Source organism: Macrotis lagotis, chromosome 6 (assembly GCF_037893015.1).
Source record: "Macrotis lagotis isolate mMagLag1 chromosome 6, bilby.v1.9.chrom.fasta, whole genome shotgun sequence".
Lineage (NCBI taxonomy): Eukaryota > Metazoa > Chordata > Mammalia > Peramelemorphia > Peramelidae > Macrotis > Macrotis lagotis.
The window spans coordinates 132,748,479-132,776,363 of NC_133663.1; the positions used below are offsets into that span (position 1 = coordinate 132,748,479).

Below are 27,885 nucleotides of genomic sequence, written 5' to 3' on the forward strand. Positions count from 1 at the left end.
ACCATTCCTCTGATCTACTGGTTTAGCAGTTTTGTCAAAAAAGGAAATAAGCTGAGTCTGGTATAATGTGTTCATGATAACAATTACCCAGGCTGATATAGTATAGTCATCTTTGACTGTCTTGCTCACACATCCAAACAGTTGCAGAACACTCTTTAGTCTATCTTGAAAATAACATTTGAAATCATTGTCCCCTTTTTACTACCACTATAAGGCACCTTAATTCAGGCTCTCATTACTTCCCATATGAACTTCCTCTGGGACATTGGACAAATAAATGATTCATCTTATCTGGAACTCATAGTTTCTTCATCTCTAAAAATGGGGAATTTGAATAGAACAGTTTTTCATAGTTCCATTCAGTTTAAAATCTATGAATACCAGGACAGATAGATGACACAGTGGGATAGAGCACTGACCTGGAGGTAGGAGGACTTGAATTCAAATCCAGTCTCAGAAACTTCCTATGTAACCCTAGCAAATCACTTAATGCTGATTACCTCCAAAAGGAGTCAGTGAATCCTATTGTTAAATGGCTAGAATACAGGTTTATAGCTTTGTTGCGCCTTCAAAAAGTCACAGTTCTATCAAACTCAAATTTAATAAAAATCCTCTAAAATTGTACCTAAGGATTACTGGGGCATCACATATTAATTAAAAAAACACATATTAACATTGTGCTCTAGTATGTTTTTATTTCATTCAATATTTTCCTCTTAGCTTTTAATCTACTTTGGACCTCACTGGGGAAGTGTTAATGTGGAACTGTGCAAAATGTTTCACTCCTGTGGTCTAGAATACTGAGAAACTAAGAAATACACTCAGAGTTACACAGCCTATAAGTTAAGGCAATACTCAAGCACATGTCTTAATGACTTTGAATTCAGTATTGGGTCATATTACCTCTCTGATAGGGAGAATTTTACAAATTATCCAGTAGGTAAAACCAATCCTATGAAGGTTACTCAATGCTCTTATCACAAAAAGTATTAATGTAATTTATTCTGAGATATGTATTTTGAGTGTAATTATATACATACATATATATATATATATATATATATATATATATATATATATATATATATATATATATATCATGTTCTATAATAGGTTTGGTCTGTATACACTTAAGTCTACTTAAGTGTATACAGACCAAAACTATGATAGCTTTTTAGAACTCAAGTTTTCTGATGTTAAACATTTGCTGAAATGTAAATTGTCAGATAGTGGAATGAGAATGATTTAACTTAAGGATAAAATACTTCCAAAACAGTGGGATATTAAAGAACCAAATATATCCCTAATTTATTAGCTCCTTTTTCTTTAAGTTTTCTTAAACACTAATTTCCTCAAATATATGTATATTATGTATTATGTCAAATATGTATTATCCCCATTTTAAAGATGAGGAAAAAACTGAAGTCAGGAAAGGTTGAGATTAAAAAATATATTTTTACAAAGAACTATTCATTGCTCTGAAATCTATTAACATGCCAACAACCATTGAAGACATATACTAAGATTTAATGAACAATAGGCCTGGTAATGTAAGCTGGAACTAGATGGATAAAGGCTTTAAATGCCAAATAAGAATTATCTCAGGGACAATAGGAAGTCCCTAAAGTTTCTTGAAAAAGAAAGCAATATGATTTGACAATTATATGGGAGATGGATTAGAATGGAGGGAATCTTGAGTCAGAAAGACTAATTTAGGAGGTTATTGAAATTGTACAGACAAGAAGCAATAAAGTTGGATGAGGACTATTTTAATGGCTAGTAGGGGAACACTGCTAATGGCAAGATGCTGACAGTCTATTTCTCAACCTAAAGAAGGCATTGGACTTCTCTAATTTGATGGGTATGAATGGAATAGCTTGGTACTACCATTTTTGGTTTCCATGTGCTGTTGAGAGAATCAGAATTTGGCTAGATTTATGACAAATTTTCATTCTATGTCTACCAGTCTACTTAAGTGTATACAGACCAAAACAATTCAAAACACCATGCATCCCTTGTTCTCCTTACTATGACAATGGTAAGTTATATTTATGGTCCAACATTAATCTTTTGCAGTGATAATTTCCACCCTTTTGGAATTTGGACAAACTGATGTTTTCTTTCATTCTTAAAGAAGACCATGGCAATCATGACAAGCACATGATTGGATTTGAGAGAGGGTGTGTTGTGCTAAGTCACCAGCCTGACATTCTCCTCCAGAACCATCTGGGTCCAGTGGTCAGATATGAATCAGGACTGAAGATGGCCATGGATGTGAGACAACCAGGTTTTAGTGACCTGCCCAAGGTCACACAGTATCAAGTTCATGTGAGGAAATTGATAATTATAGTAGGACCTAATATATAAAATGTTACCCATTAAATACAGAAGCTCAAAAGAAGATCTCAGAAGCCATCAAAGCCAACCCATAGCTATATTTCAAATCTATAACACCCACAAAAAGTGATTTCACTGAAGCCCTCCAGCAATGGAGACCTCCATGATCTTCTGAGAGAAACCATAGATATTACTTTGGAATGACTTCAACTTTCTTTCTTTGCTCTTTGTTCTACCATTTAGAGATTAACTGAAAAGAAATATTTTTAATAAGACAATCTTTCAAATACTTAAACATTGTTATCTCCCTCTTTGTGAAAAAATTTCCACAGAAATTCCTCTATAGCAAAGACTATTTTTTTCTTTGTAACTCTCTAGTTAGCACAATGTTGGCAATAATAGATTCTTTAAAAATGTATGTTAATGGGTTATTTGAAGTTTATTAAATAAGCTTAATCTTTTAAATGATAAATTTTCATTTACCACTGGTATTTTATCTTCCCTGCATTTTTGTAACATATCTTTTGTTTTTCTATTGGTCTGAATGCTCCTCAGTGTTCTTTCCTGGGTTATATTGTTTAAGGATCACCCAAAGTTTTTCCTTGATCCCTCTTCTCTCAACATCCCCTATCTTGGTGATGTGATCTCAGTTCAGATAAATTCAATGACCATCTCTATAAAGATGATATCCAGTTTTACAGTTTTAGTCAGTTTTACAGTTTTAGTCTCTTGGGTTGGAGTTGCACATGGCCACACTGCTACTGGGCATTACCTTGATGTCTTATGCATCTCAAACTCAAACTTTCTAAGTCATCTCATCTTTTCCTAAAACTCACTCCTTTCCTTACTTTATAATTTTGAAGGTATTGCTATCCTGTTTTTGAATTATCCTTTTAAATTCTTCCCCCCCTTATATTTAATCACTTTGCTAAATCTTGATTGAATCGACTTCCAAAAACACTCTTTAATTTCTCTTCTTCACTCCTTGCACATCACAACTATGATACTTTATGTTCTTATCTCCTTTTGAGCAGACTATTGCATTAGACTGGTTTCCTACTATCCCTTACACTTAGTAAGGTACTAAATCAATGCTTTTAAAATTGAATTTATATGACAAATTACCTTTTCTGCTTTAAGCAAAGTACTAAATATGCCTAAACTTTTTTGTTTACATTCATTATAATGAAATTTGATTGTGTTTTACCAAGGGGGATATAAAAGTGGGAGAAATGTCTCACATAGTAAGCTGTATACGTTTAATAGAAGGTCCTATGAATAATCCTCTTGTCTTGTGTTTTAATAAACCAATAAATGAATTTTTCCCTCTAGAAATTGTTCTTTGAATGGAAAACTAATGATCAGAGGAAGGTAGCAGTCCATGGCTCTTTGACTGTGTGATTCTTTCCAATTCTAAAAGGAAAAGGAAAAGTGTTACACTCTCACTAGAGTTTTCAAGGGCTGAATGATCCCTGTGGAAGAAAGAGGAACTGGAGGGATACATTGATACTAAATTTTGTCCTCAGATCCCATTAGTAGAGGGATGGACTATGTTACCAAGGTCACCCAGTAGGCACTATGACCTCAGATCCATGTGTAGGAATTTATTTTCTTTGTTTAGGAAGAGAACAAATAGAGTTGTGTGACCAGGGTTTCAGTAGAAAAGAATGAGAAACTGGAGACATGGCAGACCACTAACATCTAGGCAAATGTTCTAATCTCATCCCAGTTTCCCTCTTAAAAAAACCCTAGGGTTTGAGGAGATAGAAATTTTCAAAATTTTTACTTTTTTCCCATGGGGGGTGTTTTGACATTATATTGGCTATTTCTTCTCATTACCACTTTTCAGTTATTTTATTTTTGTTGCAGTTGAAAGTTGGACATGAGTATAAATAGGAAGATTAGAGTTGGAGGAGTGTCCTTTAGGAAGAGAAGAACCAGCCTGATTCTTCTTTGAGTTGATTTTCTAATTTTTTCATTTGACTTTGTTCTAACATTTCGAGCTGAACATCATCTTGGAATTCTATCTCTTCTAATTTGTTTTGCAGAATGCACAACTTTTTATTAAAATTTTCCAATCTTTGTTCTAAAACACTGGTTCTTGTTTCAATTTTTTCTTTAAGAACTTTAATTTCACTTCTTATTTCATCTTTGAATTCTTTTGTTAGTATTTTCAAACGTTCTTGTGCCTGTTCCATTCTCTTTTCTGGTGTACCATCTACGGTGGGAAATGACAAATTATTTCCTTCTTGAGATGTCTCCTCAAATTCTTTTACTTTATAATACTTCTGCTTTGTAGAAGCTTTCTTTTGTTTGCTCATTTTTCAGTCTCTGCTTCTGTTTTTCCCTTTCTTTTATTTTACTTGGATCTCTTGTTGCTGACCGTTCATAACTACTCACTGAACCATCTTGCCAGAAATCCTATTCTCCAAAGCTCTCATTGACTAGTCACTGTAGAAATAGAAAGAAACCAGAAAGTCAAGCCAAGGAAAAGTTAGGAATGCTCTTGATATTTAAAACTCAGTATTGTAAGTTTATTATTTTCCTATGATGAGTACAGCCTCTTTCTGCCTGCTCTTCCCCCTTTGAGAGCTTATCACTAGTTGGTGAAGACTATATCAAGGTTCTTGGCAGGTAAGTGAAATCTGTTTTTTTTTTCTTTCACTTTCATTTCAAAGAACACTTAGGAAAAACAGGTGGGTGACTATATGCATGCTATGTCATCTTTTCAAATGAAGATTTGGGGGCAAGCTATCATATAAAAAATATGTATGCCATACTGAATCTCACCATCATTATTTTCAATTATCTGAGCCATAGGTTCAGGTATTCACAATACCTATTCAGTAAAAATAAACTTTGTTCTAGTAAAACAAGTTCTATTTATTTCCCAGATACTTTGGAAGATGATTTTGCCTTCCATATTTGAACTTTTAAAGTCATTATTATTAGAAATCTGTTCAGATTGAATTTTACATATGGAAATATTGCAGAGGTGATTAAGAAGAATAAAGATCATGACACAAGATTTAACAGGATCAGAGATTTATCTTAGAGGGTAGATTAAATGAGAACAAAGATGTGGTCAAGATACAGAAAAATAAGGTGTGAGAGGAAATAACTAAAGAAAAGTAGGAGAATAAGTTTGTTAAAAAATAAGTTTAAAAACACGGCTTGTGAGAGGAGAAGGATGTTTGAGAAGAAAAGAAGAAAAGGAGTAAGGGAAGGAAAACAATTACAATGTGAAACTATATAAAATATATGGTCCATGGAGGTCTGAAGTGGTTAATAGAAATATTCTCTTTTTTTCAATCACTTGATGAGGGACAGCAAGAACAAGCAGAAAGAGTAGATGTGGGGAGGCATGGTTTCTCTTTTACTTGATCTAGACCCTGTTTTTACTGTGGAAAAGTCAAGTCATGTAACATCACTAGTACTGCAGGGAAGATATCGATCTTGAGGACCAGCAGAGTGAAGGCTTCACAGTACTTACAGGCCATTCATTGAGAATACCATCCTTTCCACTCTCCCCTCTTGGGGTTTCATGGCTATAGGAAATAGATGAATCAAAGACAACTTATTGTATAAGCAGCTCACTTGGGCCACTGAAGGGAACCAGATAAGGGAAAATAGCTTTTGTGCCATACTTGGTGAAAGTCAAGTCTAGGCTTGTATAGGGGGCAAGAGACCGGCTGTGGCACTAGAGTGTAGTTATGGAACTATCAGATAAATATCTATAATGGATCTTTCCCACATGACTAAGTTTTTTAGTACTAATAGTTCCAGAGTTTGTGTCTAAGACTTACAGAATCTCATGTACTTTCTAAAAGATAATTTGAAGCCCTGGAATTCTAAAATATTCCATTCTTCCATTCAGTGGTCAGTTTAAGCCAACCTTCTGGAAACTTCTAGAACTCAAAAGCAAGACAAGAGTGTAAAAAAAATCTAAAACCAACAAAAATGCCTATCAAAAAAAAAAACACACCATGCACTTAACTTCCATAGGAGGAAAGTAGAGTCTATAACAATTTTTTATACTCAAAGAGAATATCAATTCAACTTACCTAAACCACAGTTCTTGGATTTGTAAGTCAATCTTAAGTTCTACCTAGCTTAAAACCAGCCTACCTGAAGGCAAATGGTACAGCTTGGAGGTAGTGGTCAGCAGGGGTAGCATGGTCACAACTAATATAAATATAGCATTTCAAAATTTGCAAACCTCTTTATATACATTGAATCACCCAAGCCTCATAACAACCTTTTGTGAGGTAGATACAACAAATATTATCCCTACTTTGCAAACAGGAAAGTGAAAATCAGACAAGTTGGTTTGTAGTCACATAATAGCCAAGCATGAGAGGTAGAATTTGAATTCAGAATTTTCTTAATTCTTAAAGTTCAGAATTATCACTAAGAAATTCTGAATGGTAGCAATGACCCCAATACTTTCAGATATATTGCAAGGCAGAGGAAAGATTGATTCAGATGGAAAATTCAGGATTTCAAGAAAGCATTTGACAAAATTTTGCATGTTATTGTTTGGACAAAGGAGGAACATGTATGATAATTTCAGAACAGGAGAGAAATCTCTAATGAAAAGAGGAAGGGATGTCAGAAATGTTCCATGTATGTAAAATATCTATGTAAATACATAGATAATCTACTTATCAAATTCACAAATGACACAGAACTAGGATGGAGAGCTACCACATTAAATGATTAGTCCTGATTTGAAAGAATTTTTGACAAACTCGAATGGTAGACATGAATTAGATTAAGTTATTGAAGATTGGTTTTTCAATGAAACAAAAAATTAACAAGTACAAGATATATTCATTTAAAAAACTATTTGGTGATGTTATTTAACTTGCTAAGCTCACTATGAGTCAATGTTAAAAGAGATACAATGAAGAAGGGAGCAGTACTTTGATGCAAACAACATGTGGAGTATGGTGTTCAGGTTAAGGCACTTCATTTAAAGAAAGATATTTCCAAGTCAGAGAATATTCAAAAATGGAAGAGGAAGGAAATGAGGTACTCGTAGTTTAGTGATTGCAAATTCACTGAAGGACAATTTTGTACAGATTTAGATTGATGGACAATATTGCTAAAAATTTAGAAAATAGACATTCTGTTTTAAGAATAAGGCTAAAATTTTCTGGCAGAGAAAATTATTCGTAAATATAATCTTTACTCATGGAGTTGGAATCATGAGACTTCAGTCTGAGTGCACTGTGGTAAATTGGAAGGAACATATGATCCTGAGAGGTCTCTTCCTATTCTTTATGACCCTAGAAAACTCACTTATCCACTAAATTGGAGGAATTGGAATAGCTAATTTCTTAAGTCTTTTCCAGTTATTGATCTCCGATCCTATGTAGGTCCCATGCACTAGCTACATGACTCTGGACAAATTGCTTCAATGCAAACACAATATAGACCCTGTCTTCCTTGAGGATGTTTACTTATAAACAAAAATAAATGCAAAGTAAAATACAAAGTAATTTTTTTTAGGGTTTTTTTTTGCAAGGCAATGGGGTTAAGTGGCTTGCCCAAGGCCACACAGCTAGGTAATTATTAAGTGTCTGAAGCTGGATTTGAACTCAGGTACTCCTGACTCCAGGGCCGGTGCTCTATTCACTGTGCCACCTAGCCGCCCCTAAAGTAATTTTTTAATGTGTGTGTGTGTGTGTGTGTGTGTGTGTGTGTGTGTGTGTGTGTGTGTGTGTTAGGGAAGGAGTACTAGAACTTAGAGGAATCAGGTACTTGGTACTTAATCTGAGTCTTGAAAGAACCAGAACACCTTGAAATTCCAAGATGTTAAGGTTAGGAAGGATTAGATAGAAAGACAGGAAAGTCAACATGGTCAGATGCCCTAGAGATTTCCAGGAGTATAAGAATTGAGAAAAGGACAACAAATTGAGCAATTAGATTTTTTTTTGTAACTAGGGAGACTAGCTAGTTGAGAGTGATTCTATTTCATTCCTTTTTAATTGATGGAATAAAACAAACATTTCTATAACAATAAAAAAGATGATTGCACACAAAACTGCAGCTTCAAATTGCTATTCCTTTTAAATACATTATAAAGTGATCAGGTAAATTTCTTTTTTCCCCTCCCCATGTAGAAATGTCTACCATTAGTCATAAATATATATGTATCATTATATGTATATATATGTGTGTGTGTGTGTGTGTGTGTGTGTGTGTGTGTGTGTGTGTGTGTGAATGTAAACTTATCCTATACATACATCAGCTCTTCCTCTGGAAGCAGATACCATATTTATCTGTCCTTTTTGGTTAATTTAAGTATTTATAGTATTCAAAATGACTTTTTTGCTCAAAGTCATTCTTAAAACAATATTGCTCTTTTTGTATATAGTGTTCTCTTGGTTCTGTTCACTTTGGTATTTCATGAAGATCTTTCCATAATTTTTTAAGAACATTGAGCTCATCATTTCACATATACTACAGCTTATTTAGCCATTCCTCAATCAAATGTAGGAATTGGATTAGGTTCTCTTTAAGGGCAATTCCAATTCTAGCAACCTCTGATGAAGAGATATGATTTTGAATATCATCCTTCAGGCTGAAGTTGTCTCTATTGAAATTAAAGTTGTATAAGAATGAAGAATTCCCATGGCTTTTATGTTTTCATGTTCAAGAAAACAGGAACTTAACCATAATTATACAAGAGCTATTTGCCATGATAAATTCCTAGCCTTTGATTTGTTGCTGAAATTGGTTTATTGGAGTGTTTAATTTGACTTCTTATTCTTTGTGAAAATATTTTCTTGTAAATTGTTTTCAAATTTTATAGCTATGTATTTATACATAAACATATATATGACTTAATTTTAACCTATTCTTTTCTTGCATTGTTAGTCCTTAAAGATGCTCCAGAAAATTTTATCTTGAGGGTACAGAAACTTTTTATATACTCATTAAGAGTTGTTTTTTGAAAGTTATATTAGAAACTCAAAATATATCATTTACCAAAAAATATTCAATTGAAAAATGGGTTACTGGTGAATAGAATCCATAGAATTGAATTCACAGAGAAATAATTGTGCTATGATAATAATAAAAAACCCAACTTAATGTTCTCTAGGCAATAGAACATTGCCAGTGTGCTAAATCTTTGTCTGTGAACTTATTAAATTATTGTTTTATGAATCTTCTGTGGGCCTATATCCAAATTGAATGTTTTGCCAATACTAATCCCTTACTGGTGGTTCTAACAAAGAGTTCTCTTTCAGGGACAGGTCTTGTTCCTTGGGGAAGTAAATAGAGTCAATGATTTACTGATAAGGCCACCCAGTATATACATCATTGCTGTCCCATATATCAATGTCACGGGCAACAGCTTGCTTTACTAAGTGATTCTACAGTGTCTTCTCAAAGACTATTTTGTTTTGTAATCAGATCAAAGTGCCAGCATGAATACTTTTCAGAATTGCATAAATTGTGTGTATATCTAATGCACTATTATTTCAGAGATGTATTTAGGAATTAGTATCCCCCAGAAATTGGAGCTGAATTTTTTAATTTTATCTTTCAAAGCCTGAATAAACTTGTCTCCTTAAGAAACAACCAACATTACGTTGCTTATCATTCGTGTGAACTGAAACATGGCTGATTGCAGAGTGGCTTTTACACTAAAATTGAGATTTTATGCTTGTTCCTTCCTGGAAGGATTCAGACATTAGTATAGCAATTGCTTTGTAACTCCTCCTAACATGCCGGTTGCAAATTTGGTGTTAATTAGCCAAGCTATTTTGTAGATGATCCTGCCTGTTCATAGGATGCTATCAAATGGTATTTAATATTTTATCCAATTCCTTTAAAATGGATTGGAAAACTAATGAGTGATCACTTTGCGAAAATTACACAGGATGAAGAGAAAACCCTAAGGAACACTACCCCTTTGATTATGACTGACAGATAATGACATAGCTTTCAGTCTTCACTTAAAAAAAAGGCAGATTTTACTGAGTGGGGTAGTATAGTTTCGCATCAGTCGTAAGTTGATACTGGAAATGCCTTTAGGAGGACAAGCAGAAGGACACATTTTATTTTGAAATCCAAAAGATGAGGAAAAGTTTGGCAGTTTTAAAAAAAAATTGATATCCTTCTAAACAAGTTATTGATTTTCTTTTTGGATTTGCAATACACGCATTCCTGTGAGTAAGTCTCAGTTTGAAGCGTTTCTCCGAAGAAACATGCTATGCTCTGTATATAATCTTTCAATAAGGAATCCTACTTGCAGCATATTTTTTTCTTCAAAGGCTTTGCATTTCTGCATAAAAAGCTTATTAATTATTTGTAGCTGCTTGTCATTGTGTTCTGATAATAGAAGCCTGGTCAAGGATAATAATTACCACTTCACCTTTTTTGGATCATATATATCCACTATTCCTAGTGCAATATTACCCAAAGCATCTCTTCTCTCCCTGTACACAGGACCAAAAGTGCAGGCACATCATTTATTGATAAGACAAAAAGAATGTAATGAAATTATCAATGTTCTTGAATTAATTATGAACATGATTAAGAAAGCTAAAATCTCAGGAGCCAGGATCTCATTACCCATTCAGTCTTAGGGATTGCTTTCATTCAGCTAAGCAAAAAGGCTTTGAGCAGTCCCACAATTGCCTTTCTCTCATTTATTTGTGCTAGAATTAAGGTTTATTTGTTTTCTGTTTTCTCCTTCTTTAGAGATTATTTCTCTTAGTTTATCCATTTAACAAATTGTTTTTTCCTGTATCATAGAAGAATGCCCCTGTAGGGCCTACATCACTGTCTTCTGTCTACAGACCTCCTCCTTTTGAGGGGCATTTTCTCTCAACTCATTTTGCTGGGAGCTCCTAAATATCTCTCAAGGTAAGTCTGAGAATGTAGCCAAAAAGTTCTTTCAGATTTATGTCTGCAGCTATACAACAGTTCTGTCTGAGTCCCATTCAGCTCAGACTCTTAATGACATCATTATTACGCTGTCTGAACTAGGCTACATTTAACTGGGAGCCTGCTTAGTATTATTACTTACCTTCCTTACTATGTGAAGGTACTAATAATAGTTGTTTGCAAGGTTATAGGGACAGGGGAGAGAGGGGAGGAGGAGGAGGAGGAGGAGGTAAGGAATTGAATCAAAAGTAAGAGTTTGGATTTTAATCTGGTTACCTTGAGCAGCATAAACAAAAAGCCAAAGTCCATTTCGAATGGACATTTTGGAGGCTGGAAATCCTAATAGGTCTGTTGCCCTCACTCCGTCACAGTTGGGTCGGGAAGAGTGTAACTGAGCACACAATGCCGTACCTCGCTTTATTTACAGATTTTTCAGTGTTCCACATTTCAAACTGTTCTTCCTTACAAGGCCCTCTGGAATTCCAGCTTATTGTGATGTCTAATGGAAAAGGAATATTGGAATGATGTGATATAATGTCAGATGCTTGATAATTATCTTAGTAAAACCTGGCAAAGAAAACAGATCTTTTTGTCAGATAAAATGAGAGGACTTTTAAGCAGCAAACTTTTCCTAATAAATCATTGATATTAAATGCCATTGTTAAGATATGAAATTCTCTGTCAGCATACAGAAATGGCTACACTTCATAGTATAATGGTGCTTTGGCTTAAAAATATAACACTGGAGCCATATTTTTTCATATGGAAGAGTGAAACATTGGGGAGATAAGACACAGGAGAACAGTCATAGCTATAGGTCATTAAACAAATGCTGTATGTGTCCCACATTAAAAAAAAAATGGATCCTGGTTTTCTACATAATGGTGATTTAATAAGACTGCCTCTACCTTCACTAATCTAAATGAATGGAAAAAAATTTAAAAATAAAAGTACAAGATGAATTTTGGAGCTCTCTACAATAAAATGGTTACAGCATACAATATACAAATTTGAAGTCCTAGAAGCAACCTTGAAATTTGAAAGTTTGCTATAAAATTTGATTAAATAACACAGAGTGGAGATTGTGCCTGTAAATCTAGAGACAGCTATTACATAGTAAGTATGCTTATATAAATTTCTATGTTTCATTTAGAAAAAAATACTGTTTTTGTTTTTTTTTATCACCTGTCTATACCAAGGCATTTGAAAATGTATCTACTGCTGAAAGTAGCATAACATTATCGAATATTCTATTTTCTGCTGCCAGTTTTATATTTTGTTAATTTGATAAACAAATGACTTTTGATAAATGGAGTGACAGCTAATATCCATTCTGCTTAGGCCAACTTTTAACATTCTTAAAACTAATAATATTAATTAGAAAGTGTTAAAAATACATAAAGAATTTGATTCTTGTTTTTATATATCAAACAAGATGAGCAGTAGAAAGTACTTTTTTCATTTTATGAACTCAAAATGCCAGGAAAAAGTCTGTTTCTTAAGTAACAACTTGCATCTCATCTCTTTCCGAGAAAATGAAAATGTCTCTAAATTCTTTTGATATTTCTTTCACATCTTATAAAAAGAGAAAAACTGAATCATCTCATATCTTGCATGCTATTGCTGCATGAAAGGAGTGAACAGAAATTCTGTGTGGTTTTCTCAAGGGGAAGCCCATTATTATGGTCCTCTAGGTGGTCGTCTTCACTTTAGTTATTGGATGTGTTCAGGTGAAACAGTTTGGAGATTGAAATATGCAATGTACCACCAGACACATGGGTAGCTAGTGATGGATTGAGGAGGGGGAGGGGAGGAGAGAGAAGGAAGAGTGGCTTACCTTTCTCTAGAAAATAAACAGAAAATGTTCTTCCAATTCAAAAGCATAAAACTGCATTTTCTTGGGTTTATAAGTTTATTTAGCTACTGCAAATATACATATTTCTAGAAATATATTATTTTGGTGGGTTCCTTAGCTTAGAGAAAATACTTATGACTAATAGGTCTAACTAAATCTGAAAAAGTTGTTTTAATGGAAAGCATTTAAATGTTGATCTTGGTCAACTAGAAATCATGCTTTGTCCTTACACTAAAGTCACTTCCAAGTATATAATCATGATTTAGAAAGGTTTCTCCCCCTTTATTTCCTTTTTACAAAGACAAAATACAATTCTATCTGTAACAAATTAATTATAGTTAACTTCACAGAACTGAAATAAATTGAAGTTAAACCAACACTAGAAAACTGATTGGAATAAACATTCTTTGAAAGTTAAATGTTCCTAAATTGGAGGGAAAAAAGGTATTATTAACAGACTAGTAAATATATTTTAAGCTCAGTAGACACCCTCCAAACCTTCAATACACAGCAGAGTGTCATAATTCTATTTTTAAATAGCAGTGTTTTTTACATAAAAACTGAAACTATGATAAAAATGAAAACATTACAAGATTTTTAAAGTTTCTGGCAAGTGTCCTCATTATACAATTTCCCTTATAACAAAAACCTTTTCAGTCTGTTCTAGGAAAGAATAAAGGGAGTCCAAAAGTCATACACACATATACATATATGCATATATATGTAATATTTATAATGACTAGCTGAACTCCTGATATGATGTGTGATATAACTAATTGATTTAGAAAGCAACCATCAATAATTTTAAAATAATATAAAATATTAAAAATGAGTTATTCTATTGATAATTTTAATAAAATGTTGACTAAAGAAACACATTTATAGATATAGATAGATTTGTATGGATGTATACACATATTTTTATATACATATATTATGTATATTTTTGAAATGTGCTCTTTCCAGCCATAAACACAAGTTCTTATATATAGTAGACCCAATATATGCTTATTGGTCTTGATTGGATTTCTATAATTACTACTATATTATGTACTACTATATTATGTATATATATATATGTACATAGAAAAACTTGATTTAGGCAGTGTGATGTGGAAAGAAAAGTACTGAGCTAGAAATCTGGAAATCTGGAGATCTGGGTTCTAGTTCTATCACTATCTACTTGTGTGACCTTGAACAAAAAATAGTATTGAGCTGAGGGTGGTGGTATAGTTGGATTAAGGGGCCTGTAAAGTTTCATACAACTCTAAAATTTTGTTTCCTTAATTTCCAAGAGATTGTTCTTTCATCTCTGTCTCTATTCTCTCTTCTCTTTCCTTCACTCTCCTCTCTCTCTCGCTCCTTCTCTTCTAAATGTAATATACATATAAAGTATGTATGTATTATATGTTGACAAGTTATATTATTTAAATGACTTTTTTTTCATCTCTCTATTTAGAAATAAGAGCAATATAGCTTCAGTGTTTATTTTTCCAAGTATTAAAGATATTAAGGTATGATTTTAACATAGAACAGTTAAAACTCTCCATATCTTCTAATTTTATTGCTTACTAAAGTATTGATGGCATTTGAACTTCTGCAATCTGGCTAGCTCTATTCTGGAAGTTCAAGACTTAATTTACCCTGACCCATTTAATTTTATGCTGACCTGTCCTTATAAAAAGTGGGCCTTGCATTCTAGCAAAAACTCCTTTAAAAAATTCCCTAAGTGTAGAAAGAGAATTATTTCATCCTTGCATTTCTCAAAGCAAGTTGTTGGGCCTTTGCAGATTGCTAATAGGCTCATTAAGCTCCTGCTATGTATGAATGCTGAACTGATCTCTCTAACTAAAATTAGCTTTTTCTTTTGGTCAGTAGCCCAAATTTCCCTACTTTTGAGGGCAGCTGTTTATTTCATCTGTAGCATTAAAAACTCTGTTTGGGGAATTTCTGTCTATGGATGTTCATAGCATGTCATAATATACTAAAAGCTGAGGATTCTGGTGGTGTTGGGGTGGGGAGATTGGCACATCGATGCAAAATGGTTCATTTTACTCTGAATGGGTTAAGCAGAACTACCTGCTTTAGATTGATTTAGATCAGTAATGGATCTTCTCATAAAGCTGCTGTTACTAGATATTACATTGCTATCTCAGTCCTTTGATAGCACAGATAAGAAGTGCTTACCACAGAGGAGGCTCCTAAAGGACAGATATTGTTTCCCATACCTCAGGGAGTAAAAAGCCATACTGCTGGTTCAGGAACTTTTACTAACAGCAAGTAAATTCAGGCCTTATCAAGTTACAGCACAAACTGCACTCATGTTTTATTATTCTCATTAGAGATTTAAGGACTAATTCCAGTTGTTAGCGCTTAGCAGTTTAATGTTTTCCATAGATAAGAATTAAGATTCTTCTGGGGGATTTTTTTATTTGCTAAAGCTTGCAAAATATAATGTGATAATGCACTTACTTTGATGTAATACAGGAGATTTTCTAAATGTCCTAAATGTTTTTAAGGCATAGATTTTTAAAATTTAAACTTAATGACTAAATTTTTCCAAGTTGAAAAGGCACTCATTTCACTGAAACATGACTTTTGGGTGGGTGCGGGGAATGGGAGGTAGGGAACCCAAATCAGATTCCCCTCTGAAAATATCAGAGAAGACTGAACTTGAATCTTCCTTACCTAATTCCTCACTATGACCAGTTCTTAAATCAGAGAAACTAAATGAAAAATTCTATTACTTAAGGCAAAGTATGAAGTTTGATTAAAATGAAGCATTGAATTAGACCAGTTTTGTCCAACTTACACTAAAATTGTTATCTTGAAATGAAACTACAAGGTTTTGTTTTAAGGTTTTGAAAACAGAGACTATAAAGTGGAAACATACCATAAGTGCTGTGTTCATGGTATTTCAGTTTTCCAAAGGGATTCCAGATTTTTAACTTAAAGATGAAAATGTGAATAATAATTGGCTTTCTTGAATCTATGACAAATTTGTGGGAGAACAAGAAGCAAAACTTTACAGAATGGACAGAGATGGATCATCGTGTTGGAGGGAATACGCACATGGATGAGAACCTAGGATCCAATGGAACACTGAGTCCCCAATACTAATTCACTAGCTTGCTATTTGGGAGATGGGTAGGGCTCTGTGAGTCTGGCATGGATCAGGATGTTTTAAACTTCCTCAAACTTCCAATCACAGATTTAGATATGGAAGGGACTTCTGGGGTCATCTAGTTCAACCTCAACATTTCACAGTAGAGGAAACCATAGGATGAAATGATTTACTGAATGGTTGCCCAGGTAAAAATGGAAGAACTTGACCTTGATCCAGCAATCTTTCCACTGCACAACACTACCTTTCGAAAAGAGAGAAAACTTATTTGAACAAATGATATCCAAATGGAAAAAATACCAAATTAATGCCAAAATTGTCAAGTGAATATTCAAATATTATAATTAATTTCCATGATTTGCTAGCATTATAATTAAACTTTATGATTGCTGGCTTAGTTTTGTTTCTAGCAAGATGTATCTTCTTCTGCTAGTAAACCTGTATAGAAAAACTTATGAATTCCTTGAATATAAAGATTGTTTGGTCTTTGTATTCAAATATCTAGTATTCTGTACACATAAGGTACTTAAATACTTATTGAAATGATATATTTTCAAGAGCATTCATTTTTTTCCTGTCCTTATTTATAGGTGTATACTTGTAACTTTTAGGGTCAGAGAAGATTGTATTTCAATGGAATAATCTATATATACAAAATTTGTAAAAAAGATATACATTATATACATATACTTATTATTTACATATAAAATATATAAATGAATAATTTATCATAATAAGACATTGATTGGCTGACTCTTTGACATCTTGTTTCTGGAAGACTATTTTCCTATGGTATGTCAGAACTACCAGGAATAGAATTCGTCCAAATAACTCCAAAATTGCCCAGGAATGTCTATGGCAGAGGGTTATTTCCATATTTTTAAATAATAGCAGCAACATTAGCAATACCACTAACACCAATAATAACAATAACCACCTCATTGCTGGTTAAGTTGATCTGCTTACAAAGAGGATCCTTACTCAGGTTCCCTGCTCTGAAGATTTCTTGTTTAGTTGCAAGCACTGCTGTTCCTGCTGAAGCCTCAGATTGCTTCCTCCTTTTAGTTGGTGATACTGTATTTGCCAGAAAAAAAAATTGAACATGCTTGTTCCAGTTACATTATTGGGTGTAATCCTCCCTTATACAGGAAATAAATTTATTATGAAGAACTCCCACTAGAAACCTTGGAAAACTTACACAGAGCTGTGTGGTGTCCAAAATGCTGTTCAGTAGGTTTTCCAAAGCACCCAGGTAACAGCTGGTGTAGGCCATGTGCCAGCCCTGACAGCCCATATGCTCTCTTTAGTGCTGTAATTATCTCAACACAAAACTCTGATAACCCAGTCTACTGGGTCCAGTTTCACTAGGTTAAATTGACTCAGTGGCTTTGTTAGTAAGTTCCTTTGGCACAGTAAGAACTTCATCAAGAATTTAAGTATTGAGGGGTAGGCTGAAAAACCAATATGACTGTGACTTTCAAGACAGGTGTCTTATTAACCCTAAGAGAGTGTAGGTTGTAGTTCATTATGGTGGCACCCAGCAGCACTGCTCAGTTAAAGGTCTGTCTTTGTTTCTACCATACACCAGAGCTTAGGGGACAAGGAGTGGAGGTCAGGGGAGGTGATAACTCTTAATAATTGACTGTGAGCTACATCTTGGTGTGTGAAGTCATGATTATGTAAGCTTCTCTTTTACATGTTGGGGCATGGGGAAGAATAAAATGGGAAGGAGAATGGGGGGAGTGAAAATAAAAAGGAAAACTAGACCCAGATTAAACCTAACTCCATTAATTATGAAATTAGAAATGGGATTCTAAACCAGGGTCCATGAACTTTAAAAAAATTTTTGATAACTGCATCTTAATATAATTGACTGCCTCAGTGAGCCTACGTATTTTATTTTATGCATTTTAAAAAATATTCCTGAAAAGGGTCCACAGACATCACTCTATTGTAAAGGAATCCATGACACAAAAAAGGTTGAACCCTGATTAAAGATTATATTCCCTTTTTGTCTGATTCGTCTTAAACTGGGATTGGAGAAGAAAAGATGTTAAAAACAAAAGGACATTCAAATGAGCACTTTGGAGGTTTGGAAATCATAATTGTGAATGCACTTTTGCTTTCCTAGTCTCTTCCCTTTTTCCTCTTTAGAGAAAGGTAAAATTTTAAAGTAACAGCTGTAGCTATACTACAGGCAAACCTTCCCATAAATTCATTAGCATTGACTTAAAAACAAAACCAAACACAAATATTTTTTTCCTGCATTGTAGGTTTGCAGGGCTTAGTCCTAGCTAATGGAAATTAGGTGAAGGTCAAATTTGATTCTATTACCTTTGCTCCTTGATTACTACTATTTTTAAATGTAGAAGCATGAAACTGAAATGAAAGTAAGGCTGGAAGTAAGATAGATGCTCTATCCACAAGCAAAGATTTAACTCACTCCCACCCCTTGGTTACCCACAGATGGTCAGTGGGGCACTTTAGTAGACTTTGGAGCTCAGTAATGAGTTTGAGCTTCTGACTTTCCTGTCTAAGGCTGATTTGCCTCTTCCCCACTTTAATTGTAGTAGAAGGAACTAGTAGCCCCAGGCTGGAGGCTAAAAGACTCTTCCCAAGTTCAAATCCTGCCTCAGATATTTATTTGCTTGTGTGACCTTGGGCAAGTTGCTTAGCCCTGTTTGCCTTGGTTTCCTTATCTGTAAAATGAATTGGATAAGGAAATGGCAAACCTCTCCAGTATCTTTGCTAATAAAACTCCAAATAAGGTCATGAAGAGTCTAATACAGCTGAAAAAAAATGACTTGACTTAGCTATAGCAGAGGTTGTTGAAACCACCCATGTTGTCCAGCCACTGTTCTGTGGGTTGTTTTTAATGTGGTTCTGTGAAGAGGGAGGAGTGATTTCAGATGCTACTGACCAGTGGTATTACTAAAGAAATTGAAAGTTCACCTAAAAAAATAAAATAAATAAAAAAATTGGAAGTTCATAGAAGACAGTACCATGACTTACTTTTGCATCAAACACAGCATTTTGTATAGTTCTAGATACTTTCAAATACTTAGCAAATTGAATTATTGAATGTCAAATAACATATTTTCCCCATACTGCTTTCATAGATTGATCTGGGTTTGAATCCAAGCTTGGGAATGGGTCTCTACCAAGACAGACTTGGGTTTCTGCTCTACTTGAAAATGAATATACAGGTCTGACTCTATTTTAGACTATTTGTTCATTAAGGGCAATCTTGGGAAGGTTTAGACTGTTCAAGGGTTTAAGAGCTAGAGATGGGGCAGAGTGAAATCAACCCACTAGCATTGTATTAAAATTTCAATTTAATAAAGTAAATTTGGCAACAAAGAGATGCTGGACCATTTAGTTCATAAAAACCAATACACGAACCTCTGTTATTTAGTTTTCATCTACAGGTAGTTATACTTCTAAAGTCATTATTTATATGTTGTCAGGAGTACTCACCAAATTTATTGACTTGTACATTATTCTTTGCAAATAAGTTCTGGCTGCTCTCTGCATATTATAATTAAAACGACAGGGACTTTAATCATTTATGAAATTTTAAACTACATACTGAATATAAATGTATCATTCAATGTGATAGAATGAATTAAATTCATCACTGTCAAATAACTGTATAAAAGATGAAATATCTCTCATCCCACATCATTAACTTATAAAAAAAGCCAGTTTTGCAAGTATTGTAATATACAGTACTTTTTATGGCTTTTGGGGGACACTTTTTTAGAGCAAAGCCATTTAATGTATACTCTAGAATCCTTTGAAAGGATATGTATTTTAAATAAGAGTTACTTTAAAGCTTATCTTTACAGAATACAATTTGCATTTAGAATTCAAGGGTGACTCAACTGTGTTAAGAATAGGGAATTGGACCCATTCCATAGGATTTTTTTTTGTTGTTACCAACAACACATGCACATGCAAGTATCTATATAGGTATCTATATAGGATAGGTATCTATATCCATTTATGCAAATTGTATAATTGAAACAAATTGAATCTAGACAAAAACCAGATTTTTTTTCCCTTTCTTTTCTATGGAATAGTGCTGGGATGGGATGGTGCGGGGAGGCAGGGACCTCAGCTATTTATTTCAAGCAATTATTTGGAGGACATTTAAAAAAAAATTTCTTGGTAAAATTCTTTTACCTGCATAGATTCAACCTCAATGACCAAATCTTAAAGGCAAAAGCAAAACAAAACTTGGAAACAAGGATCCAGTTATTTATCTTATGCTCCAGTTTGTTCTAGCTAATGAGAGAAGTGGGTGTCTTTTTCTGGTTAGACACTGAGATTTTTTTTCTAGACTACATCTGGCTAGATCATTTAATAAATGAACCATCTTATGATAGAAATTATTTCTTTCTCTCCATATATGCACACAATCCAAATGTATATATATATATATATATATACACATTTGCATGACTAATCGCATGCTTACATATATGTTTACATGAAGACATCTATACATAAATTTTTTTTTGTGACTCACTTTTTTATGATTAAAATGAGTTTTTAAAGGGTACCAGAACTTTGTCCATGTGCCTTATTATACCCCCTTCTTTGTAGGCTATTAACCCCACCCAAACCTGAAATATGCATGGCTTTCCAAACACTAATTTTCCCAGATGTCTTTAGTTAATTTTCATGATTGAAAAAAAATGAATAGATTAATTAGGACACAACAAAATTTCTTCCCCTTGTTTGAATTCTCATAGCCCAATTTCAGATGCAATTTTCCAAAGAATTGTAGTGGAAACATGACACAAGAAGAAAAATGAAGACTGTTATGGTGTAGTGGGATTTACAGGGCTCCTTCATAAATTGTATTTCAATTAAAAACATAAAGAAAGTCTCAAGCCTATTTAGGATATGTTAACTTGGGAACAGAATCTATTGTGATACATTACACTTCATAAATGATCAAAGTGATCTTTGATCATATCATTTCATACTGTCAGAGTTTTAGACTGTATTTTTTTGGTATGTGAATCTGGGGAGTATTAAATTCTCTTCACACTGAGTCATGTTATGTCACATGTTGCTCATGTCACATAATACCAAAAATCAATAAAATCAATACTTTTTAGAACTTGATATATTAAAATGTTGGCTATATGATATCCAACTCCCCTTGCAGACATTTGATCATGTACCTCTGAGAAGTATCTCTCTCTCTTTTTTTTTGAGAAGAAGGCTAGCAATTTAAGATGGGGGAATGAACAGTATAGAAAAAAAATTCGTTTAAGACTTCAATCTCCCCAACTAATCCCCAGTAACTTTCCAAAAACTGCTTAATGACTTGAGCACTACCCTGGTTTTATAGTTTTAGCTTTTAATTATCTCTATTTTAGTAAGCTTAAATGAGATCAAAACACAATAGATGATTGCAACAATTTTTTTAAAGTCTAATACAATTATTAACAGAAATATTTTAGAGGAAAAGACTTATTGTGAAAACCTCGTATTTTATTACCCATAATATATCTTTCTTTACCACATGAAGAATAATATTAATGATTTTTTTCTCTACATGCAGTGTACATGCCATCTCAGGATGGTACTTTTTATTGCTGAAATTTTTTTGTAAATTCAATTGCCAAGTTATCTTGCCTTAAGAAATCATAAATTACAAATCCTTTTGCCACTTTTATTGACCTAAAATGAGTCTAATGTGTTAGTCTGTTTGAAGGCAGAACAATTTATTAAAATGTTGTCCAAAGCTTTCTCCTGTTTTTCAGTATGATTATAGGTGGTAATTGTTTTTGACAATAGTTTATATCTTAGAGTAAAATGTGGATCAAGACATGTGAGATTTTTAGATTTTTTTTCCAATATAGTTATTTATATTGAGAAATCTTATTAGGTGGGAAATAGAATTTTATGAAAATAAAATTCAATATAATAGAGGAAGGTGAAAATTGTTTTACTTAAATCTCTCCATTCTTTTTTCTCTCCTGCTTCCCAGAATTGTTTCAAAGCCTAGAAGGTGATGCCGTATTCCTTGGTGTGCTGTTTAAAGTCAGAAGCAGCAATATTTAGCACATGCTTGGGCAGCCTTGTTTGAAATCCGTGCCTTCCCTCTCTGGTGTTCTGATGTGCCTTTAGGGGATGCTTTCCTGTTTGTAGTTTGTTTTCTTTTGTTTAAGGTTTCAGCTACTGCATTGACTAATGATTATATAGCAGTAAACTCTCGTCCCTGCTAAATTCAGAGGTAATGCCTCAAAAGCATTTTTCCCTTGTGTGACATAAAACAATAAAAGAACTAGACAAACCTCTTTTGAGGAAGAATAATCCTTTGTTTAAAGAAAAGAAAAGGCATCTCCTTGATGCCTAGAGGCTGTAGAATTCAAATCAAAGACTTAACTAATTGATTAAAAAAAACATAAAACAAGATTTAATTCCAAATACTTATCAGGTAAAGTTATTGTTGACTGTAGTAACTCTTCAGGAATAATATTTTACTATGACACTACAATTTTTATATTAGTGTAATTTCTTTGTGACACCAAATCTACAATATTTATTTAACACATTTTCACTTGATTGACATCTTTTCCTCTTGGACATAATAGGTCTAAGTAATGAATCTATTTCTTCAGAATCTCATTACTTGCTTAATTTATCAATAGTATTTTGGCCTAACAGCTTAACATATTTTACATCTTTGAAGATAATTATGCAATCTCCCCTTTCTCCCCTTATCTCCGGCCCCCCTTGCTTTAGTTCTTTAAGACAAATTGAAAAAGTAAATTTTGGAAATAATGTTGGTACATTGTCCTTAGTTTGATTTTAGGAAAATTTAAGGATATCATTAGGTTGACATAATACATATTCTTAACCTCTGGGTTTTTCAGTGCCAACTCCAATTTTAGAAGAATTTGAACATATCATTTAATTGTTCTGCCTGCAAATTTTTTTTTTAACGAGGCTGTGGTCATGATTCTGAGTGATAAATTCTTTTTGATTTGTTTTTGATTGTCACTGGCCAAACCTTAGGGAATGGAGGATTAGTTATGGTGGCAAAAGAGCTATTATTTTACACTGGAATTTTTTATGTTTGTAATCCAATTAGTCAAAAAGGGAAGAATCTATTGCTGTTGGATGAAGTTCACTATAGAAAAAATGACATTCAAATTTTGACTCTAACTTATGGTTAGGATGCCTCAAAATTCTATAAAAGGTAGTTAAATTCGATATCATACTTTTAAAATGATTTACTAGTAATTGTTTGAATTTTAGTAATTAAAAAATGAAAACGAAGAATACACTAGTTCTTAAGGTTTTCTCCATCCTTCCAAATGTGGCTTATCTTTTATCACCTAAATATTTGTACATATAAATTGAACATGTGTATCCTGCATGCATTTGGTCTTATGCTGAAATTAATGCAAGTAGAAATGTGAAGGCAAGGGGTATTTACAACTATTGCCCAAGTGCTTTATTTCAGAAATACAAATAATTAACACTGACTTTAAAATTATAGGTAACTAATAGCAATAAAGATAAAAATGTACTGTTTTTACAGATTTATTCTCATATAATAAATCTAGTTTATATACATTTTTGATTTCTTTTTTTCCCTTTGAAATTCCTAAACCCCAACTGAGAGAAAAACTTTTCCCTTGAAGTTGCAAAGCCACTATATTCAGGCCACAAAAATAATCCAAGTTGGCCCCAAACACAGGTGCTCCCAGTTTGAACATCATGCCTGGCTTTTCCTCAGAGAAACCAAATGAAATAATGATGCTAAACACAGGTGCAGAATTCTGCATCTGTGAGGGGACTCTCTCTCTCCTCTCTCTCTCTCTCTCTCTCTCTCTCTCTCTCTCTCTCTCTCTCTCTCTCTCTCTCTCTCTCTCTCTCTCTCTCTCTCTCTCTCTCTCCCCCTCCCCTCCTCCCTCCCCTCCCCCCTCCCCCTCCCCCTCCCTCTCTCCCTCTCTCTCCCTCTCTCCCTCTCTCTTCCTCCCCGTGTGTGTGTGTGTGTGTGTGTGTGTGTGTGTGTGTGTGTGTGTGTGTGTGTGTGTCTGGAACCATGGCTTTTTCCTAACCGTTTTCAGCATGGAAACCTCATTGTCCATGGGAGCACCTGTGTCAGAACCAATCAGGGAAATGTAGAAATGTTGCCCATACCTACCCAGCATTATTTATTTATCAACAGCAACACCAAATATTGACTCAAACAGGCAAGGATGCCTTCATCTGTGGAGTTGTGCTGAATCGATGCTTGGGTATCCATTTGTCTACTGACTAATGGGAAGGGGGTCAAGTGTCCAGAAAACAAAATTCCTAATACTTTTTACTCTAAAAACTTAAGTTATTTTATATTTCTGGATTTTGGAGGGGAATTAGATGGGAAAGAGATTTCCAAACTCAAGGGTGGGATAACCACCATGCTCTAGGGAGCACTTTGATGCATCATCTGCTCCATGGGAGACTCTTGGTCTTGCTGTTTGATAACCGTTTGGAGACTCTGGATATGAAGCCGTAGAAGATTTTGTTTTTCTGTGGCAGCAGCAGCAGGGTCTGGATTCCTGGCAGACTCCACAGGCATTTGTGTTTGTGGCTTTCTATTTGCCTCTGGGCTTTTCATGCGGCTGGGCTGGGGAGGGGCTTTCTGGGCTAGTAGAGGTTCTTGGAAACCATTTCTTCTTTGACAATTTAAATTTATGTGATTCTTAACTGTCTGTAAACAAAGCATTTTAAATCTAGCACTAAATCTCCATCGAGGTCATCTGGCATTAGAAAGAATGTTTGATGGTTTTGTCCATGTTTGTTTTCCTTTTCCTGAAAAAAAAAATATACCCAAAGAGTTGATTGTCCTCTGATACAAATATACAGATACAAAGATCATTTAGACTATCCCCCGACTTCTGAATGAGCAGATAAAAATGCATCTGTTTTTTTATCTGCATAATCAGAGGGCCAAATTATGTGCCTTTTATTAAAAAAAAGAAAGAAGAAAAACCAGCTTTAGAAATATTATTGTAAACAAATAGCTAAGTCAGTTGTGGTTGGATATGGGTAATTTATGGTGCTATTTTGGCCTCATGATCATGGGGTTAGAAAAATATACCAAAATCATGTTCACTGTAGAGCAATTATGATCTGAATAAATAGTACTATAAATATTAATCTTTGCTTACTGGCAGCCTCCCTTTGTAAATTAAAACAAAAAAAATGATTTCAAGTCAAATCAACAAGAACTTCCCCATTGGCCATGTGTTGTGCTAAATATTGAGGCTATAAAGGCTAAAGCACAGACCCAGTCCTCAAAGAGCTTACATTTTAATGGTGGAGACAACATGTAAACAACTGGAGATAAACAGACTATATGTTTATAATTGTTTAAGTTTGATGATATGAATATGATATATGATATAAATTATGTAGAATATATAGCACACAAAATAGTAATAATATGTATAAATATATAATAATAAAATATAAATATACATGCCTAGAGATAGAACAATTTTGACAGATAGTAAATCAGTGACAATCTTCTAATAGCAAAATACATTCATCCAAATGTTTGTTAGCTGGTCATTGACTTGTAGTCTTGGAAATTATTCTTGTTTATTGCATATTGCCACTGGTTGTGCCAAGTTTCCTATATCTATCCTGCCTATACAGCAGGTTGTTTGTTCCTGTTCTTCTATTTATCTTGAGTGCCAAGTTTTCTGTGTTCAAAGTGAGAAGGAAACATTGGGAGATAGAAAGACAGAAAGTCAGACATAAAGAGAGAGTCAAAACCAAAGCCAGAGTCAGAGAGACAGAGGTAGACAAGCAGACAGAGACACGAAGACAGAAAGACAAAAATCAAAGGGGAAGGGGGAGCCAGAGAGAGGGGGGAGGGGGGAGATGGGAGATGGGGAAATGGGGAGAGAGAGAGAGAGAGAGAGAGAGAGAGAGAGAGAGAGAGAGAGAGAGAGAGAGAGAGAGAGAAACAGACAGAGGCAGAGACAAAGAGACAGTGGCACAGAAGCAAAGACAGGCAGACAGAGACAGAGAGAAAGACAAAGACAGAAAGACACACAGAGACAGAGAGAAAAAGACACAGAAAGAAACACACAGAGACATTCAGAGAGAGGGAGAGAGAGAGAGAGAGAGAGAGAGAGAGAGAGAGAGAGAGAGAGAGAGAGAGAGAGAGAGAGAGAGATAAGGGTAGCAGGGGAAAAATAGAGCTCACAGAAAAAACATGAAGCATGAAGCTTATTATTGTAAAAATTGTGAGTTGTAAATTGAATCTAACTTCCAAAGATTCAAACTCTGGTGCAGAGCTTCCACACAATTGTCCTTATATTATATTGCCTTAGTTCACTTAGAATGATTGCCTTGTAGCAGCAAATAGAAGAGAGACATTGGCATTTCCTTCGAAACAGGAGAAAGGCTGAAACCTAAAGATGTAGAGAGAGAGAAAAAGGATTCCAGCATTTAAGTTTCTAGCAGAGAAGAATCATTTCATTGTTGTCACTCTTATCCTCATAAATTCTTGTTGATCATCTCCTCCTCCCTTAGGGAGATTATGGACCTTCTGGTCTGTGTTGGGTGATTTTTAGAATGAGTCAGTGAATTTTCTCTCCTCATCTCTGACTCCTGGCTTCCTTCAAGTCCCAGCTGAAATCCTACCATTCCTAAGAACCCTTTCTTGATCTCCCTTCATGCTAGATCTTCTATTAGTTATTTCCAATTTGTCTTTTAATATGTTTTGTTTGAACATAGCTGTTTGTAAGTTGTGTTCCCCAGTAGAATAGGAGCTTCTTGATAGTAGGGACTATGTTTTGCCTTGCTTTGCAACTTGTTGCTTAGCAGCATGTCTGGCACATTTAGTAAATGATTTTCAACTGACTGATAGATTCTTGATGTATATGTCAGTTGAACCATGCTAATCATTCAACTTTTCCAGATAGTTCTTGGATTTAAAAAGTTTCCTTTAGAGGGTCTAGTCCAAATAAAGCTTCCAATAGAGCTTAACTTTTATAGTGCTTTATTCATAATTATCCTTTAAAGTAAATAATCCTAGTATCATTATTTCCATTGATACTAACCTCAGAAAACTGATGTTTAGAGAGAAAAGTGACTTATCCCTATATTCACTTATCTAGTAAATTATAAACAACAATTCAAATCCAATCCGTGTTTTCCGATTCCAAGTCCAGAGTTTGGTCCATGACACATTACTTCCTATGACCCAGAAGGTGCTTTCCAGACATTGCGGTCTAAAAGATCCACAGGAACTTTGGTTGGCTTGCTATAAATATAATCCTGCTATAATTTTCGGTCTACATAGGGAAAAATAACTTGGGGAAGAGGGTGTAAATGAAATTATAATTCTTAAAATAATTTCAAATGAATAAAATTTCAAATGTTCAATTAAATTCAGTAAAACTTTATTCAGTGCACTTTTAACCAAGTCACTGTGCTTGGTATTGTTGGTACAGAAGTAGTTATAAAATAGGTCTTATTCTTAAGTAACTTACAATCTAATGGGGGGGGGGGGGAAAGGACTAATATGCAAGTAACTATGATATTAGGTAAAGGTGGATATGTAAGAGAACAGATGGGGGGAGAGGGGCAGCTAGGTGGTGTGGTGGATGGAGCACCGGCCCTGGAGTCAGGAGGA

At 34.2% G+C, this 27,885-nt stretch overlaps 1 long non-coding RNA gene across 3 annotated transcripts; it reads right to left on the reverse strand.

Annotated features, from left to right (window-relative positions):
* Positions 1-3,530: 3,530 nt before the first annotated feature.
* Positions 3,531-6,532, reverse strand: LOC141491834 (uncharacterized). Of its 3 annotated transcripts, XR_012469789.1 has the most exons (3): positions 6,402-6,530; positions 4,124-4,788; positions 3,531-3,750 (listed from the first exon to the last, which is right to left on the reverse strand). It is a non-coding gene; the product is annotated as an uncharacterized LOC141491834 (long non-coding RNA). The 3 variants fall into 3 exon arrangements; XR_012469790.1 differs by lacking the exon at positions 3,531-3,750 and having other exon boundaries at positions 4,104-4,788; positions 6,466-6,532; XR_012469788.1 differs by lacking the exon at positions 3,531-3,750 and having other exon boundaries at positions 4,104-4,788.
* Positions 6,533-27,885: the final 21,353 nt, after the last annotated feature.